Raw genomic sequence first — 17,858 nt, forward strand, 5'->3', positions numbered from 1 at the left:
TTCTCCTGTTTCATCGTTTACCATCCAAGATGGCGCCTAAGGCAATCAGAAAATCCAGCCCTTCTAAAACCACATTTGCAACTGCCGGAGCTTTTATCATGGATTTTTACAGAAATCCTACCAAATGGTAAGAAGCATATTAACATATTTATCTCTTCATATTGTTTGTGCTGTTCGTTAATCACAGGCCGGCACGGTACCACGTGCAATCAAATTGACCACTTCAGAAAAAAAAAAAAAAAAACATTCCGTAATGTTCTTTGTTTGTCACCCCAAAATTTCTGAAATTTTGCAAAAGCATTGTTTTCAGTCTCTCTTGGGGCCATTTAAACCCCCAAGAGAAACTGAAGAAAATGCTCATGCAAAATTTTGGGATGACAAACAAAGGGCATCATGATATGTTATGGTATTTTCTGAAGTGGTCAATTGTGAGTCTCCCTGTGTATCTTTAAGTTTTCCTGGCAAGTATGCCAAGTTTTACTTAATTTTAATACTCTACTTGTTGTTAAGCATTTGTCCATAAGCAGAGCTTGGAAAAGCAAATTCAAACACAAAACTACGCAAATCAGAAATTTTTACCCTTGTCAAGCACACGACCATGATGCATGAAGGCATACATTTCATTGCTTCTTCCTCTTGTTAATTATAAACAAAATATAGGTTTGATTTTAGTTCTACTTTTGTCATTATTTCACCAGTAGATGTAACAGCTTGCCTTATAAAAGCCTGTTCTCAGACCCCCTATTTTTTCTTTAATTTTCACCAAGCTTCTGTATAAAAAAAAACACAAGAAACTTTTTGACCGCTAGGCTGCGCAGGGGGGTAAAATGCAAAATAAGTGACAGAATTTGCTGAGACACTTTGTCATAAGGGGCCTTTCTGACATTTCCCTTCCCGCATATATCCCCTCCATGCAATGTTGTGCTGCTGTTCAAACTATCAAGTTTTAATTTTATTTCGGTATTTTAAATGAAAGCCTGCCACCTTTGAAAAACAAACACCCCATTTTTGAATGGATGGAAGGGAGGAGTGGTGTGGACTGTTTTTCCTCTCTGTCTCAACATTTTTGTCGCTGAATGTGGCCTTATGAAGCCTACAAAGCAGTTATTTCACTCAGTGGTTTGTAAGTCAGTTGATTTTTGTTGTCATGAGGTCCCCAACATTATTACCATAATTGGTTCTTGTTGTAGCCAATCAAATGTTCAGTAATCAAGCCCAATTGAACTCAAGTTGTTAGACTGACTTTTATTGGCTTCGGTAATTGAACATATCAAACTCACCAAACCATCTTTACAATCTGAGACTAACATTACAACTTTACATAAAAATAAGACCTACGCTACACTTTATCCTGGAAATTAAATCAATATTTATACACAATAAATAACAATTAAATAAGAGAGAGAAGGATGGAGGATAAACTCAATTTAGAGAACATTTAAATTACGTTTAAATGTGATTTGATTTTTCCCATTTTTTGTTATGGTATTCTACCTTATTCCTCATAAATGTTATGGTATTCTACCTTATTCCTCATAAATGCTATTCTACCTTCTATATTGTGCATTGCTTCAATTTTTTGTTGCTTTTTTAGACCCGTATTACTGGTTTAAACTTTTTTTTTACAGGGATTAATATAAAACTTTGCCACTAGAATAAGGTGATTTACAATGACAAAATCTTCTCTTGCATTAAATATTACCAAATAGAACATTGACATCCGACAAAGGTTCTAATTTGATATTTACATTCAATAAGCCAAGAACAGAGAGCTACCCAAAAAGGTTCTTGTTATTCTCAATTGTAAAAAAGATGCTGAGGGGATTCAATCTTGTTTTTGCGAAAGGTACATTATTGTGGCAAATCAATCATCTTAAATCTTGAGTAACTTTTCATTCATGAAAACAATGTTGTTCAGAACCTTACATTGGAATTCTCTAGTTTTTTTTTTTGATCAAACTGGACATCAGGAAATTGATCCTGAAACCTCTTTTGAGCAAATGGAGGAGTTTGTTTCACCATTTTTAATGCCTTGTAAAGAGATTTTGATGTGACAGAAGACAGGTCGACATCGGTGTCATCAATTTTAAGGTGAATTGTGTTCCTCAATTCAGGACAGGTGTAAATGAGTACTTTGTTTAACATGTTTTCTCCATTTAACTGGTATCTCGTACATAAGACCTATTAACTTACGACGGTCAATTGGAGAGAGGTCCCTGTTAACCCTTCTAAAGAAAAGATTGCCTACAGTTTAAAAGTCTTCCTCCAAGAGATGCTTTTTAAAAACAGATTACTTCTTGATGTTTATGTGTTTATTGTTCCAAATTACTTGGTTTGTGATGTCCTCATGTGAAAAAATGTTTTATTTGTCTCCTTACCGATCGCCTCTCTATCAATAATTTCAATCAAACGAGAGATTTTTACTTTGGTGATCACAGTTATTAATATTTGTATAGCAGAATAAAATGAGACAAAAAATAAAAAATAAAAATGTAAGCTTTTTCCGCATTAATTCTTCAAAACAGGTGCTCCAGAGAAACTTCTTTGCAAAAGAATGTCAAAGTATCACTATCACAGTGACTGTTATGGTAATCAACCCATGTGGTTTTTATAATACTTTTTACTCTCCAGATAGGGTAACACTTTTGACCAAAATACACCAAATATACATTACTGGTCAATATAGGCTCTTGACCAAATAGACACCGATTTACAGGTCTTCTGTCAAGAGCTGACAGGTCCTCCTGCTCTTCATGGTCTTTCTGACCACACAACTGTCATAGTCAAGTCCGAATCTCGTCAGGGAACCAAGTCTCAGACTAGAAAACCAATCGTGACCTGGGACAAGAGATATAATTCTGTTTCAAGTTTTGGTCGTTTTCTGATGGATGTCCCATGGGAGAGTGTACCTGATGTGATGGATCCTGCAATAAAAAGCTCTCTGCTATTGCAAGTATTATCAATGTTTCTCTCAACACAATTATGCCTGAGCACTCTGTCAAAATCCACCACACAAACAGGTCCTGGCTCAACTCTGATCTGAAGTGCTTGATTTATGAGAGACGGAAGTCATTTGCTTCTGGTAATACACCTTAGGAGTATAGAAGGGATCAAAATGTGTAGACTGTTTTGTGAGCTCCTGGCCTGCAAACTTGCATTGCTTGCCCTCCAGCTACTAGTGCAAAAAAGTCAACTCACTTGTGACCCCCTCCCTACTACTCGGGGGCAGGAAAAAAAGACAGCACTGGGGCGGCACAACCCCAGACTGGCGGCAAACTTCTCTTCTCATGGATGATTTCACCAATGATTATTTCCTCTGGGTTGGCCGCCATTAAAAACAGCACACCCTGGCAGAAATAAATCAACAGCAGTGGTGCAGCCCACCTTGGAACATGGCTGTAGCACAGCCAGGATAAGGGCTGTGAGCAGGCGGTCACATCTTTTGTGATGGTAACATAGTTCAAGATGGTGGCTTCTTTTGCGATGGTGACATCCTTTGCAGTGGTGACATTGTTTGCAGTGGCATGATCAAGTGCACTGGTCAAATACTTTGTGTTGGCAGCATCTTTTGTGCTGGTGACATCATTTGCAATAATGAGATTATTTGCAATGGGCAAGTCTTGTGTGTTGGTCAAATCATTTGCAATGGTCACATCGATTGTGCTGGTGACATCTTTTGTGATCATCAGCAAGTTGGTTGCGATGGCGACATTGATTGCAGTCATGATGTCATTTGTGCTGTTGGCGAGAACATCTTTAGAACCTCTGACTTGATAGGTTCTTGTTGGCCCGAAGCTCTATTATTTCAGAGTTGGGGTTCATTGTTAGTTTTCTTTGGGTTAGGGCTATCTATTGTTTTCTAAACCAATCCTGTGAGCCGTTCTTAGAGCTTCCAGCCCATCCCATTTGTGATGGTGATATCAACTGCGATGGATACATCGCCTGTGATAAAGCAGTTGTTTGAGATGGATACATCAACCACGATTGGGGACATTGAAATTCACCCCTTATAAAAACCGCCAGGGATCTTGAGCAGCCAATTAGAGATTGGAAAAATTTATGCATAATCACAATGGCCTCACAGGATGATCTCATCAACCTACAGGGCGATTTTAAATTCACAATGTACGATTATCTAGGGTTACTTCTACAGGATAGGGATGCAGAACCATCTGTTCAAACCAATTGCTGCGTCCAGTCCATGGATCCTTAGCAACCAATTAGAGATTGGTAAAATGTATGCGTAATCATGGTTACACTCTGAGTGGTGCTTTTGAATTCATGATGGACAATTTTGTGGGGTGGCTTCTGCAGGACAGGGATGCAGAACCATCTCTTCAAATTATTTTGGATTAACTGATTGCCTGGAAAACAAAGTGCAGCCTTTTGAATCCGTTTCCTTCACAGGTATATCAGCCAAAGCGGCCCATGAGAACCAAAAAAAGTTGAAACATCAAACCCATGAGGGGGTTGGAAAGATTTAACCCCTTTCATTCGATGAATTATGAACAATCTCAATTGGTGCCAACAAAGTGGATTGACATTTTGGAAGGACGTGCAGAAGAGCCACCACCACATTTTTTATGAAGTCTTGATTGCAGAATTTTCGCAGGATGTTGAAGAGAACAGAGGCAGAAGAATCACTAAATGGCACTTCTTCAAATTTGTGAACAATGATTTGACTCCAAGGATAATTTGCAGAAAAAAAGGGTGAGAAATTGATTTGTGGTCAAAAACAGTTAATGCCTATCAGCTTCGGAACATGAAAACAGAGGAAATATTTTTCAGAACAAAAGAAGCCCCTGGTTTGACAGAATGTTAGAAGCAAGAGACTGGTTGGATGAACGAGAAGAAAAACGTCTCCAGAGGGAAAACATAGAGCGCTCAACCGCGAAAATGGGTTTTTGAGGAGAACCTCGTGGTTGAGGTAAAAATTGTGGACTGGCAAGTTGCATATTGAGCGGCGCTGTTGCCAGATTTGCTTTGAAACAAAAAAGAGTTTATTGGTGCTTGATTCATACGCTAACAAGCTTTGTATTTTTAGATACACCAAAGTCCATCAAGGGGTGCATCGTGTTTTCAACACAAAAAGAACTAGTGAGCAAAGAACTAGTGAGCAAGCAAGCTTTTTCGACGAGCGTCCAGTTTAAGGTTGGATCCACAAAGGGCACTGTTCTTTTATAGAATGTCATTTCCAGCAGGGGATTGCGGGGTATGAGGTTGACACCAAAGGAATCTTTGTGTTGAAATATCTTCCTTCAAGCTTTGACAAAATTGGGATGTCCAAGGTGAACATTGGAATCTATGAAGAGCACGCTTTCTTGTTCACAAATCTCAATAGAATTACAAAAAGTTATGCATGTGAAGAATGTCAAGCTAGATTCACAAAAGCGTGCCATCCGTAGTGACATCCAGAGATTTACTCATGAGAGGAGCCACAAAGGGGGTGTGCCAAGGACGAGAAGAAGGAGAAGCTTTCATGGACATGGAGCGTATGCCGGAAAGGCGGTCTTCTGGTTGGAAGGCGTGACAGCTTGGTGTGCCTATTCATCATCAAACATGTGGCCACAGTGGGGAAAGAAAAATTGCTGGGCATACAGTGGATAGGTTTAGTCAAGAAACAAACAAGGTGTTTCAGTTTCATGGCTGTCATCAGCATGGGTGTCCAAGGTGTTCTCCTGCCCCGAAACAGCAAAAGGAAGTGGTTGCTTTCGAAAAAATAAAGAAAGGCCATAGAAAGCTGACAAGAGAGATGCAGTTTGCACGAACGTTGCAAAGAAGACAAGTGATCCTAGACAAGGGTTTCAGAAAACGGAAACTTTCTGACATGCCTTCGTGCTTGATTCAAGACTGTGCAGGACATTAGCAAACACAGGCAGTTGACAAAGAACCTGTTGTTTGAAAACAAGCACGTACCAGTGTCTGTCTCGTTGGCAGACACTTTGGATAGAGAGCCAGAGCACATCAGCAGCAAAGATCCCAAAGAACTGATCCAGAGATTCTGGGAGGTGCTAGAACGAAAGGCCTTGACCATCCGAGAAGAAATGCGGCGATACATCCCAGAAGATTTCAAATTTCCTTTGGATCAGCAACAAAAATGCATCAGCCATTGGTGTTTTCAAATACCAGTTCTGGGTTTCAACTCTGGCCATTATGATTTGAATCTGATCAAAAAGCATTTTGTGACCCAAGTCACACAAGACAGTGATGTCAAAGTGGCCAACAAATTGAAAAATGTACAGCATCAAGCTGTCCAAATCGTGCTGCCCCTATTGTATGAGGACTTGTAAACACAGAACTTGAAAATCGACCTTCATCACACTTGACTAACACAGCACTCCAGACTCGAGGGAAAAAGCTTAGTTCATCAAGAGAACTGACTTGGAACTTGTATACCATTTGACATAAGGTTCTAGAAAATTCTAAATAGGCGACGTATTTTATGATTTCAGTATGTAAACATGCCCTAGTTAATTATTCATGAATAATCCAAAAACGTAGAGAACATTCAAGAAAGTCACACAACACATGAAAGCAATTGTACTACGTTAACACTCAACAAAGACAAAACGTCTTTGTGCAGCATTTTGTAACTTTAAATTCATCATACATCAGTTCAAAAAGAGCTCTCACTCATGAAATGTTTTTCAACACTCGATGAGAAATTTTGTGTCTCTGCGTGGCCATGTAATATCCCCTATTTATTCCTCGAGTAAATTAAAGGCTAAACTCGAATTGATCTCAAGATATCACGAAGTAGTTCAGTCTTATTTCGTGAAATAGCCAAAACAAGCCAAAAAATCACGAACTTGGGCACCCAATCTTGTCCCGAAACTAGTGCATTTTTCAAATTCCGAACCACCTCGGGTCACAGTAGCGCAATCGGCTAATCCCTAAACTTAGAGTCTCCTCTGATCTTACGGGTCACACAGGTGAGTCCAGCCTCGTGCCAAGGCCTGTTTGCGCTATCCGAGTTACCAGAGGAGGCTTGGAACCGAGTGCCTTGGCGAATTTTCCCAACAAGCTTGACAGGTGGCGTCACATCTGAAATCGCCGAGAACCACTGGGAATGAGGCTGAGGAGAGTCGGTTCAAACCTTGGGAAAGCAAAAATAGTAATGATTTCTTCCTCGAATAAGTTAGAGAATAAATCAAAGAAATCCAAGTGATCTCGAGATATCTCGAAAAAATTCGGCGCTCACTTCGATAAATACCTGAATAAAACCAAAAACCTACAGACCTTGCACGCCCAATCTTGTCCCAAAAATGTCTACTTTGATACATTCCTGAGCATCGCGAATCCTTCACTTCGCACTCCTCTGAAGTAAAAACATGCCTTCACCCTCACCGCCTTTGTGCTTGCCACCAGGGTGAGAATGAGCACTGTCATAGGGGAGGTAACAAATTCCCTGAAATCGCTGGACAAAGGCATGGGGAAAGGTCGCCAACAGATTGGTGAAAAACAGCATCCCTTTTGCCCAGCCTTATTGGCTCGATCGTGAGCTTCATTTTTACGACAGGGGGCAAGCCATCTCCTTTCTGGTGGAGCACACTGGGCTAATGATTCTTGCCTTAGTCGCCTTATTAATGGATTGGTTCCACAAATTCAACCCTTAATGCTTCCAAACAGACCTGGGTTATATCATCGGGGGGTTGGAGAAGCTGGGGAGGAAGAAGTGGGGATAATGAGGGGCTCCTTTTTTTTTTTTTTGTTCTCCCAGTTTCATTGCTTCCTTGTGAATGGGATTAGATAGGTGACTGTTTGGTGGGTTAATTTTTGAAGGACTGCCTTCCATGAGGCGCAACTTCGCTTTTTTTTTTTTGGTTTGTTTACTTCAGCTTGCTGTTGTATGTAACTGTTCTCTCTGTATCAATCACCATTCAAAAGTGCATCAGCAATGCTCCGGCGTGCTGCCAAATTAAGGTGCACCTTTGCTATGTGTACAGCCAGCTGATACCTTTGCATGCTCTTGGCAAGGTCTGGCTGCCTGATAGCATCCTCCAACAATGTGAGATACTCGCTGTGCATTTTTCACCCAACCTCTGTCACCAAGAATGCTGGTGCACACATTTACCTGGGCCGCAAGAACACAGTACATGAAAAGCCTTGATTGACTGGTTCAAACGTGTGTGAGCCTGTTCGCCTTGTTGTACACAAACCGATCGAAATGGCTATCTGTGCCCAGCTTGTTTCTGATGAATCCAAGAATGTTTTCTTTGTCCTTCCTGCCCCACTCTCTTCTGAAAACGCTGATTCGATGGGTTTAATAACGTGGCTGGTGGATAGGTCCACTTCTTAAATGGCCAAGAACTTCTGTCATTGTAAAATTACATAATCAGAGGAAATCAGAGAGATTTCTGCGGCTGGTCAGGGGTTTTGTCGCGCCAGTGCTGTCGATTAGTTTCCTGCCCCCAAGCAGTAGAGAGGAGGGTCACAAATATGTAGACTATTTTGCGCTTGTGGCCGGAGGTGGTGCATCTCGAGCCCGAGGGCTGCAAGTTTACAGAAAAGTCTTTTTCATCTCTTGTCAGCATGCTATTGTTTGTAATATTTTAAACTAAACTAAAACTCCCACCAACATATATTGAAACAAGCTGTATTGTGTAAATTTTACGTAATTAATTATTCTCTAAAATTTTGCAACATTTTGCATTCCAGTAGTGAACACCTATTGCTTTTCTCTTTAGCAATGTCTGTTTGCCTACGCCCACCTGGAAATCAGCTTTCGTTGTGTGTGGCTAGTGTAGTTAAATAAATTTGTTGTTGTTGCAAGCATGAAGGGGTGAAACATAGTTATTACCTGATGATTCTGTGTGATCCTTGTCGAAGCAAATCAAGCTTTCTTTTGGTATACTTGAACCAGTTTAAACAGGGCTGTAGTAATAAAACAATGCACTATCTCTGAAGTCTTAAACCAGTTTATTACAATTGTCAATGCTGCTCTCAGATTTGAGCGCTCTCTGAAATACATTCAACTCAAGTTCAAGAATTTATACATGTAATACATGTATATGTATTTATCTTTAAGTGCTTTTTTATATGTGCACAGACTACAGTGATGTCTACTTGGGAATCCCTGTGAAAGCAATTATCAAGCACACACTTTTTATTGTTTTCCTTGTTGTAGGCAACTTGTAAAGCACACCACAATTTTTATTGTTGCTGTCCTAGCAGCCAGGGAATTTTCTGATATTGACCTCATGGCTCCTCCTCCTGCTCCTTAACTGCAGGTAGGTTTCATTAATATTTCACAATGTAAAATTAATAATAAATTGGGTGTAAATAATATTATGTAATTTCGTGCAATTTCCAGGAAATTAGGCACTGAAACAGAAAAATCTATTATACAGCAAATTATATGTGATTTCAGTTGAACCTCTCCCTTGGGATACCTCTATTCAAGGGACACCTCCATTCAGGGATCACAAAATTTGGTACTGGAAAAATGTTTACGTAATTTTTGCATCTGTCACCTCTATGGAAGGGACGGGCCTCTATTCAGGGGAAAGGATAATTTGATAATTTTGAAGGACAATTTGACATCACAGAGTCCTCACTAAAAGCCTCTCTGAGCATGACCCCAGTGACGTTTATAGGAAATAAACATATAGCAATAATAACACCTAGGAATAATGTGATTTTGACTTAGACTGAAGAGATAAGAAGGGATAATATTGTTGGAACGAACTCTGGAAGTTAGATCATTGTAAGCTTGAGGGTAATAAGCATGCTGCTTTGTTGAGTTCTAGTAAATTTTGCTGACTATTGCCCATCGTAAATATAGAATGAACCATGACATGGTTTAATAGCATCTCATTGCAGTTTTGCCTTACCGTATTTTCTCTAATAACAGCCGTCCCTTATTAATCACCTCCCGCGAATAATCGCCCCCTACCCCTCTCGCCATCTTCTCTTTCTTTCACCCCCTCCCTGTTAAGTTGAAGTGGGAACTGATCAGTGAGGGTTAAAGCTCTGAAAATTAATCAAGGAACCAACTTTGGAACTCTTAAAAAGCCCATGTTCAGTTTATTTTATATGATGGGAAATAAAACAAAATATTTAGGGCATGACTCTCAGTGAGCAATATTTAAACTAATCGCCTCTCTCGAATAGACGCCTTCCCTCGAGTAATCGCCCACTTTTTGTGAGAATGTCATGGAAATTGGTTGTGCTCTGTTTTACCGGATTTCTGGTTTTAATACCTAGATGAAGGGGATGAATAGGGAATTGCAAATGAGCAAGTGCACCGATTCATGCTATCTTCTGGCGCGTTCTGCCAATCAAATGTTATACATGTATAATTTTATGTTGCATATGAGCATATACATCTTTACTGTACATGTAGGTTTGCTATTGTTGTTGTTTTTGTTATTCTTTTTTGCTGAAGTAATTAATGTTTACCTGAGATTGTTTGTCTTTGCCAGTGTTCGACAGGGTAGCATTATAGTATTTTAAAATGAAGGCCAACAAGAAGGCTCTTAGTAGCGTTGAGTCTCGCTTGCTTGGAGCTAAGATGAGAAATGAGGAGGCGATTACGCCGTGAGCGGTCGTCCTTCTCCTCTCAAAGCCACGCCGGCGAGTGAATAAGTAAAATTATCCTCTCGACCTACTGTGACTCAAAAGAAAAATGAAAGACTGTGTGCAATCTAGGAGGCGATTAATTCTACACGAAAAACCTTATTGGTACAAATTTTCGCGGGCACTTAATTTCGCGAAAAAAAGGTCGGCATATTTAGCGGGTCTTTATTTTCGCGATTTGGGTGCAAAATTATTTTCTTAGGGAATTAATTTTCGCGGAAATGGAAAAAAAAATTATTTGGAGAATTTTATTATTATTGCTGAAAATCATCAACTCATAAGAAAACCAAACTATAGAAACCGCATCGTGTACCACAGGCATAGTCAAAGACATTATCCTTATGCTTAACGTTCTTTGCAAGGGTAAAATACATATTTACGTCGTAGCCGTGAATTAGACTAGAGCTATGTGTACCATTGGCATAAAGTTCTTGGGCCTTTCTAGGGCGCGCTCGAGGTCAGTGAATGGGTCTTCTGGAGGGAGATCGGTTTGTCCATCTCAGAGGCCAGGAATCCCGGCCTTCTCCCACCCTTTCGCGATGTCTCGCACACCAACAGGACTACTCAGGTGGTTGTAAATGACCATCAACGAGACGGCATGAAGTGGTTGTAGGACTGTTAGTGTCGGATCCACATTAATATCAGTGCTGTCACCTCCCGATTCTATTTACTGCTTTACTTCGTCCGAGTACCATGTCGTAAACTTGTCCTTCATAAATCTCTTGGCCTCCATATTGATGGTGATTTCCAGAGGCTGAAAGAAGTGGGTCATGTTGGCGGACACCGACACAATCGCAATATTTAGTGATGCCAATTTCTTCAAAACCTTTACAGTTTTTTGGCCTCTAAACACATCCCAGATCAGCAGAGCTTTTTAAGTTGGCGCCAGTTTGAGCTCCTTTCTTTTCCTCTCGACATAGGGGACAATTACTTTATCTATCAAGATTAGAGTTTCATCTTCATTACAGTAATGTTTCGGACTCTGGTAAATTGCGAATCCTCTGGGGAATTTAAAACCTCTTGGTTGGCTGGCTGTTGTTTTACCTTGGTATATGACTTGCATGGGTAAGAATTCTCCTGATAAAGTGACAACAAAGGTGAGAGTGATGTTTGTCGTATCAGTCAGACCTTTAATTGGAACTGACGATGCGTCTCTTGCAGCCATCGTCATTCTCCCGACGGAAACGTACGAGCAAGGAGTTTGATCCGCATTTAACACCAACTCAAGAGGAATTTTGTTCTCTGTAATCATCTTGTTAATGTCAGTGAGAAATGTAAGTTTACATTCTTCAAACATCCCTCTGGGACCCTCTGGGAACTGGAGGACGAGTGGTTGTTGCAGCTCGGCGAGTAAAACTGCAGCGCCTATAACTGGACTTCACCCAAGTCACTGTAGGCTTAAATTGTCTTAAATGTGGCGTCTTATTACTATCAACAAGCGCCAGAGCTTTGCCTCCACGACACAGAAATTAACTACTCCACCTCTGCTTCTAATGCTCCTAAGAAGAGAGATTAATTTACTGTCCAGTTCACGGAATATTGGTGGCCGCCCACGGGTGTCACTCGGGGTAGCAATGACAGTCGCGTCTGTGTTACCTTTTTTGTTCTCCTCACGTAGACTCTTCTCATAAGCCTGCTTGAACGTTCTTACAGTGCTTTCCTTTAATGTTGGGAATTCCTCCTTGAAATGATTCATGGCTTTCGAATTACCATTCTCACTGGCATATTTCCCAATCTTGGCGCGTGTTTCAGCCGAATAGAGTTGGTACTTTCCACGTTTTCTTGCTGCTGACGTAACCGAGGAACCGTCAGTCGAGTGAGGATTAAACAAGCTCGCAACGGACGATTCCACTGCATGATATTCGACATTGTCCAAGGAAGTGCTTTCTTGGCTTGGAAAGTAGGCCGGAACAGCAGGCTGAATTTCTTCAGAGGCATCAGAATTGTTTGGACGTTCCGTTACTTTTTTCTTTTGAACGGTGAGACCGCAACGAAACAAGGACATTTTACCAAACAAACTTAAACCAGATTGTGGCGCGTCTTCGCAACGCTGTAACTCCAGTAAAGGGAACAGGAAGACTGTTGTATATTGTTTGTTGTTGGTTTCCAATCTCTGTTTACAGATACCACGTGTTACTTTTCGCTGTCACAATACAATGAACTGCAACAGAACACCCACGTTGAGAGGAACAGCAAACACACCAGATTGAAATGGCGAGCAGAGATCACAGTGGGTCTATCACGTATTCGTTTAAGTGCGGTCTCCGCGGGTTTCACGTTTATAAAGAGGTTTGGAGTCCGATTGTTGGAGAGCAATTGAAATGCTGCTACTAGAGAAATAACTCTTACGATCGCTATGCTATTGCCGTGACCAAGTGCCTTCGAGGCCGTCTAGGCAACTCTACTGTTGGTCACTTGCCCAGAGAAATTTCCAGAGCAACACGCTCAGGAAGGAGCGGGTTGTTTGTGCTAGTCATCGACTAGAACCACAGAAGATCTCCCCTAGTGCAAGGAGGGTTAGAAATTCCTGTACAAGTTACAGCTGAGATGGATCTTACCGAAAGGAACAAGGCAATACTTGAAAAGTATAAACAGATTGTCGTTTCAGATTACAAAGAACCCGGGATAGATGGCCATTTCGATGACCGTACAAAAGAGGTGCTGAAAGGACTTGAAGATGACGGTAGTGATACTGATGTAGAGGTTCAAAGCAACACAGATAGTGAAATTTGACTGTTAAACTGTTGTTTATCATCTGTAGGCGCGCGTGCAATAGAGCTTTTACACATTATACACAATACGTAGACATGTGTTTCTTCATTAAATTGAGAAAACAAGAAATATAGGAGGGTTTTAAATTTTGCGACATTAAAGTTCGTGGGAATTTTTTTTCGCGTCGCTTAAAATTAGTACCAATAAGGTAGGATTTCCTCGCTAAAAGTTTTTTAATTCCTACTTTATCAACGGTCAAGTATTCTTCAGGATATTTATTTTGTGTATCGGTTTCGCCTGTGATTTGTTTCTGAATTGATTAGAACGCGTGTGTAAATATACGAAAATCAAGGAAACGTTTAGTCTGCTACACGGCCGTTTTTACTATCGTCAGGCAACGCTCCTCCCCACAAACGGCTGCTGAGAATCAATGTTAGACCACAAACACAACGAGAGAGGAATGTGGTTCGATTCTCAGTAGCCGTTTGTAATAATAATAATAATAATAATAGTAATAGTAATAATGATAAATAGTACTTCCACGAGGTCGCTCTTCGCCTACTAATGGCCTAACTACAGTATATTTTTACAAAAAATTAAGCCGGTTTTAAATTAAAAATGGTATATACAATAAATTAAGAACAAGAACAGCAAGTTAAGCTAAAAGGAAAGTCGCATGATATTCATAAAGGAAAAAAATCGAGATGCAATAGAAGAAGAAAAAAAAGGTTCGATAAAAAATATGTACAAGTAAAAGAAAGCGAGGTTTAAAATGATGATAATGATAATAATGATAGTTTAAATAAATATCAGTGATACGCTTTCTCCTACGGAGAACATGAGCTTCTTCGCTAACCGAACGAACATGGTATAGTCAGTCTTTTCCTTTAATTCATCAGGTAGGTTCGCTGCTGAGTCCTGAAAAGTGCCACTTTCTGTTGGAATAGCCAACTTTGGTGCTTCAAGAGATCTTAAGTTGCAAGCACTGACAGTGTGGAATTTAAGGTGTAATTAATCAGGCTAAACATTATCGTAGAGGGCTTTATGAATGATAATAGTGCAAGGTCTCTCCTATTAATAAGCCAGTTTAATTTCTACAAGTCCTCTAAAACAGCATACCGCCCTAGTACGCAGCCGGTGCATGTTGTTTGGACTCTTTGCAGCCGTTTCATTTGGTATTTGGGAAGGGGATAGAAGACGAAGGACCCGTAGTCCAGTTTTGACATCAGTAATGACTCCACTTATTGCTTGCGAACATGGTATGGTGCGAGGTTTCGCAGTTTCCGGAGAACCGCCAATGCTGCATAACAGGATGAAAGAAGGAAAGTCATGTGGTCAGCCCATGTTAGATGTTCGTTTATGTGGACCCCCAGTATCTTAGCTTTGGCGACACGTTCTAGTAGCTTCCCATTGCAGCTCACAGCTGGATGATAATCGTGTAACGCGTGAGATCGACACATCTGGCAGGTGGAGACAAGCATCTACTTTGTTTTAGCCGTCCGTTTCACGCAGACCCATTCGCATTCACGGCCACGACATCTCTTCTAAAGGCAAGACCGATCCTTACATAGCACCTGGATTCAATTTCCGTTCCAGTTATTAGTTGACTTAAGAAGAAAAGCCCCGCAAAAAAAAACCGGGGCCTATGTTCACCGTGATGACCACCTGCTAATTCCCCAAGATTGTGGGAAATGAGCGTACTTGACGACTCTAAAAACGGCTGTGTAGCAGACTAGGAAACGTGGCGAGTATCGTAATGGCGCGTCATTTCTATCATCGCCGAAAATAAACCGGTGCTCATCACAAGACTCCATTACATACAATGAAAGTTTACCACACCCCACCAGTTAGCCTCACCATCGAAGTTTCGCTGCAAGTACAGTGTGTGACAGTCAAGTACAAAGCTACCCGTATAAACACGTCCTTGACACTTACGTCAGACGGGTTGTTGAAGTTGCTTCCAGTAGTAGTTCAAGGTTGAATCATTGATATCTCAAGTGTTCATAAAGTGGAACGCGACCTCACATTTTAACGACCGCGAAAATCTATCAATTAAACACATACAAGAAAGTGAATCTGCAATATCGAATCTATTATCTATCTATCGAACCGTAAAGTTCCAGTAATTGCACATATATTCTAAGAAACGTAATAGTAATAACACGAAAATCAAGGGCCTCGATTTGGGGAAAATTACATTACTGCCAAACAGCCGAATCGTGATCAACTTTGTGCGTCATTTCAGTCATCGTTGAAAATAAACCCCATACTCATCACGAGACTCATTTGTAGACAATGAAAGTCGTCGTGATTCTTATCGTCAGATTCCACGGTCTCCGCTAGGAAGGTCTGGGACTATGACTGACGATTTGGGGAAGACACAAGAAAGGCTTGCATTTTTAGAGTCTCGCTCTGCTTTAGCAAGCTCGACAAATAAACGAAAAATACTTTTCAGAAGTTGCTCTGCCTTTGCAGCTACTTCAGGACTTGAACCGTAACAGCTTTGTTAATTTTAACATATTTTACTGAGGGACAGAGTTGGACATTAGAATGTTTCTCCCTACAAGTCAGGTTCAAATCATCAAATGAATCGATGAACAGTCCAGAACTAGTGTAATGATTTACCACCTAATCAACAAAACATGAGTGAAGGTGTCCACTCTATTCCCAATCCGAACTTCCAGGCAGACAGTTAAAAATATATGCCAAAATTTTTAGCTGATCTGCAACCCACAATAATTTTCAAGTGCATTATATCTGCTTTATATATCACTAAAATCCGTAATCCACATCCCCCAAGAGACCAAATCAGCATCAAACCTTTTCACCCCCTCCTAAATGTTCATTTTCTTACCGTATATCAGCAGACAAACAGAATATAATCCCAAGTACTTTTTATTTACAGTGTTGAATTGGTTTAATCCTTGCTTGATTACTGGTACTAAGTAACAAATTTTCATGTTTCCCCTCAGGTTTTGCTACTGAAGATGGAAACACCAGAGAGTTGTCAGAGATTATTGTTGTAGTTGTAGCCATCCATTGTGAAAATATTTTGGTGATAATTTTGTAAGTAATAAAATAACTCCACAAAATTTCACGAAAGCATTTTTTCTGCAGCAGTAATTATAATCAATAAAAGCCTTTGACTGAGTAACTGGCACAAAGAAAATTTTAGCCTACCAATAATGACGCCTCTCATTGCTCTTCACGGTTGGGGACTTTTTGTGAGAGACGTTGGCACTGTTATTTTTTTGCTTAAAAAATTTGATCTTGACTAAAACACCACAAGAATACCTACGAGTAGCAGACTTAAATATAGCTTCGCGTTCTTTTTTACAGTTGTCGCCTTTAGGTGTCGCAGTGCGCTCATGGTAGCGTCTGATGGGTTCGTTTTACTTATTTAAGATACTGCTTTCAGTTTTTTTCCCTCTCTGTCGCTTGCAACTCCAGCACTTTTGAGCTTTTAATTACTGTTTTACGATCTGGTCGAGATTGCCTAATCCTGGAGATGAAGAAAATACTTGCACTCCCAGTATGAGCCAAAGCAAATTTTGGTACCACCCGAGGTGGCAAAGGTTATCATATATTTTCTTAAAGGTTTTGTGACACAGAATAAGAATATATGTGATACCAAGGTTACATTTGCAACTTGAGGCTGTCACGTGACCTGAAAGTTGCCACCCTGTGCAGTACAAGATAGTACCACTAAGGTAGCCTTATGTTAAGAATTTGTTATGTATTTTGTACAACCAAGAGTATATGAGTGTCACTACAACGTTTGGATACTTTGTTTACATTTTTAGAACAATTTCCGTACGAACTGACACTTTACATAATTAATAACTGGTAAGATCAACATTATTTCTACTGATTGAGTCAGTAACTCTAGAAACTGTCGTGTTCCTGGTGCTTATTTTATTACCCATTCAGTGCTTACTGTTTAGAAAGTTAGTAAAACATGTCAACGCATTGACATAATGCATAGACGTCTGAAGATGTTCTTATTCAATAGATTTCACGGTAAGAAGCTATACTGGGTAGCCTGAGGAACACCATAAATAGGTTTTAAGAAATCCTGTTGTCGGTTTTTGCCCTAATTTGTTTAAGTGTTTTATGCACTGAAAGCTCTTTCATCCAAAAGCTTTGACAAACCTCAACAAATTATTTCCGCTACTTTGTGTTCTATCAAACCATTACCGGTACATGACCCTTGCAAAACCGTTTGCCTGTAATCAGTGCCTCATACTAATTGGCACAAGGGCTATGCAGTTAAGACATCTTAGGCATTAAAACAACAGTTCAAAAAGTTAGTTCTACGTCCAGATGGAAAACTTCATCATCATTAACTGCTTCTAAAATGACGTCTCCATCTTCCTCTGGCTGGTTAGAGCACGTTGTTAGCCTACAGAAGCTTGAGCACTTTAGGCCGTTAAGGATGCAATCACACGTGGTTTCATCGCAAGACTTCTTGTAAGTGCATGCTATTAGCTCGATCACTGCTCTTGGTGCAGGAAAGCCATCCATCCAGTCGGTTTCAAGTCTTTCACCGTGTGCATGGGTTTCGAGAA

At 40.3% G+C, this 17,858-nt stretch overlaps 1 long non-coding RNA gene across 1 annotated transcript; it reads left to right on the forward strand.

Moving 5' to 3' along the window:
- Nucleotides 1-2: 2 nt before the first annotated feature.
- LOC140922935 (uncharacterized) lies at nucleotides 3-16,382 on the forward strand. The gene is made up of 3 exons (XR_012164115.1): nucleotides 3-127; nucleotides 9,128-9,230; nucleotides 16,263-16,382. It is a non-coding gene; the product is annotated as an uncharacterized lncRNA (long non-coding RNA).
- Nucleotides 16,383-17,858: the final 1,476 nt, after the last annotated feature.

This window comes from Porites lutea, chromosome 13 (assembly GCF_958299795.1).
Source record: "Porites lutea chromosome 13, jaPorLute2.1, whole genome shotgun sequence".
Classification (NCBI taxonomy): Eukaryota; Metazoa; Cnidaria; class Anthozoa; order Scleractinia; family Poritidae; genus Porites; species Porites lutea.